The 2,500-nt window shown below is 43.9% G+C and overlaps 1 protein-coding gene across 1 annotated transcript in view; it reads right to left on the bottom strand.

Annotated features, from left to right (window-relative positions):
• Window positions 1-817, bottom strand: part of LOC145410345 (constitutive coactivator of peroxisome proliferator-activated receptor gamma-like) — a 37,053-nt gene extending 36,236 nt beyond the window's left edge. Inside the window, exon 1 of the mRNA XM_080280486.1 lies at window positions 649-817. The gene's annotated coding sequence lies outside the window, so the exon portion shown is untranslated. The remainder of the gene's footprint in view (window positions 1-648) is intronic.
• Window positions 818-2,500: the final 1,683 nt, after the last annotated feature.

Raw genomic sequence — 2,500 nt, 5'->3', positions numbered from 1 at the left:
ATTATTATTATTATTATTATTATTATTATTGGAAGAATAATGGAAAAGATAAAGTATAAATACCATTTCGTTAGTAATACTGTACGAAAAAATCAAATTCCATAAGTCTCGCATCTCAGGCCAAGATGTCAAAAAGAACAAAAACTAATAATTATCCTTCTCTCATACTGCATAACCAGGCTGAAAACCAAATTCTAACTATAACCACCATTTCCTCCAATAAAAAACCATACCAGGACAACCATACCAACGCACAAAACCATGAACAATAGAAAATCATGAAGAAACAAAAGACAAGCGAGTGTTCTAAAAATAGCCCTCCAATGAGCCTATTATCCTCCGCCGCTGGAAAATGGCAACGGCTCACTGTTATGTCCCTGTGGTTATTCCTCCGATGGGTTTTATGCGTCAATACTGGAGGGTACGTCACACGGGCCGAAAATGATGATGGGTCTATATTTAGTTCGGATTCTGTTGACTGTTTGATGCCGCCGCGTTGCTGTCTGAATGTATCGACCCTTATTTCGAGTCTATAACCCGATCCACCTTCGCTTGACCCATTTTAGTTGTGGATATACGTGCTACTGACATGCTGAGTGAAGACTGTCTCCTGGATGTGCATGCTGTTACAAATTTCAACCGACTTACCTAAGACACGGCCGAAATGGTCTGACCCCAAGCCCGGTCCTCGATACTTCACATGTCAGCGGTCTCCATCTGTCCACTGGGTCAGAAACACGATCCACAGGGTTCAGATGCGGCCTGGGTGATGCCTCTCGCTTCTATAGTAAATGGGTGGGAGATAGAGGCAAGAGGAGCCCCGTCAGAAGTACATCATCTTCCCCCAACGTCCCGGAGCAGACTGATGTTGCATTGTTGCCGGGACCTTCAAACCCAGGATGTCGTACCGTGCAACCCGCCATATCTACATCCCACCTTTGTTATATCCCGCTGTACGTGCACTGCCAGGGTTATATCATGTCTCCATCAAGATATATCGAGTTACATGAGGTCACAGGCTAGGTTTGGGATGGGTTCTGCTTCGATATCGTACGTGGGGATGTCAAGGGCGCGGTTTCCAGATATTGATCTTGTGCGTCCTTATTCCAAAACGCGCCTTATGTCATTGCACTTGCACTTTAAATATTTACTTGGACTCGGGTTTATCGTTGCCCCAGTCCTGGCACACAAACCTGCGGCCATTAAGGTTTCTGCGGTTCGATAAGGGATGGAGAGACCGAATCTAACCGTCTTTCTTTTGTTCCTAGGTCACGTCAAAGTCATCTGACAAGACATATGTAAAGTATTTCCCCACTGTCGTGTATTTATGTAGAATTGTAAATACTACTCTTGTTTAGCAGCGGTCAGGGCCGTTGTTCATGAATCTGATAATCCAGGGGTTATGAAAAGGAAAAAAGAAAATTGATGAAACTCCAGCGTCGCTCCACCCTCGAGTCTGTCCCAAAGAGTCATGTCATCGCATGGTGGGTGATCTCGCTGCTCGGGACGGTTCTGCAGGTGGCACTCGGGATGACCTCTGACCTTCCCCCTCCCCCTGCCTGCCTGCCTGCCTGCTCGTGTCATGCCATCTGTGGTATTCTCTCTCCACCTGCTCTCTCTCCACAAATATCGCGCTCTTTTCGGATTTTTCTCTCAGGCGGCCACGTTCACTTTTCTGAGTTTTGCTGGTGTTACTCTTTTCGGATTTTTTTTTTTTTTTAATCTTCGGATTTTCACTTTTTGTGTTTTTTCTCGAGCTACTCAGGATTTTCACTTTTCAGATTTTCTCTCGTGTTACTCTTCGGATTTTCACATTCCTGGACGGGGGAATCTACCTACGAGCGGCCCGGTCAGTCCGCCACACCCTAATGATTTTCACAAGCAAGGTTCTTCACTCTAGGAACCCCCATGTGGGACTTCACCTTCGAAGGATTTTCACACTCACGGCATTTCACTTGCAAATCCTCATATGATCCAGCATCTGGCTAGGAATTCTCTGGTTGTTCGTTTTGTCGCTCCTTTCGGCTTTTCAGTTCTCTCGATTTCGTGTTTCACTTCACTCAGTTTCTCGAGCTACCACTTTGAATTTCGATGCCTTTAAAAATTTCATCTATAGTTTTCTCCCGTTTATAATTAAGTCTCCCTAGCAAATACATCAATTACTCCAGTTTTACTCGTCTAACCAGGCTGTTTCGGGAAAATTTATGCACTTCCTGCTCTCATTCATTAGCATTCACTCTCCACCACTCAATTAACCTCTTCTGTACGATGACGCTTTATAAACTCCATTCACTATATCTCCAGGCGATTTTTTTTTAGCAACATTTTCAACTGGAGGGATCAGAGAGGCTTTATTAACCCCTTCAGTAACTTTAAAAAAAGAGAGGTAAATCCTAAGCTGAATTAAAATCATTTGGGGGTGGGAAGAACACGATAAAAATAAATAACATCCTCGTTGTGAAAAGGTTGGTCCAATTTTAATTATACAGGGAGATTTGTA

The sequence above is a fragment of the Coenobita brevimanus genome, chromosome 85, assembly GCF_032717465.1.
Source record: "Coenobita brevimanus isolate Jiangsu-jjx chromosome 85, ASM3271746v2, whole genome shotgun sequence".
In the NCBI taxonomy this organism is placed as follows: domain Eukaryota; kingdom Metazoa; phylum Arthropoda; class Malacostraca; order Decapoda; family Coenobitidae; genus Coenobita; species Coenobita brevimanus.
Note: the sequence above shows the minus strand (reverse complement) of the source record. Positions and strands in the feature narration are given on the sequence as shown.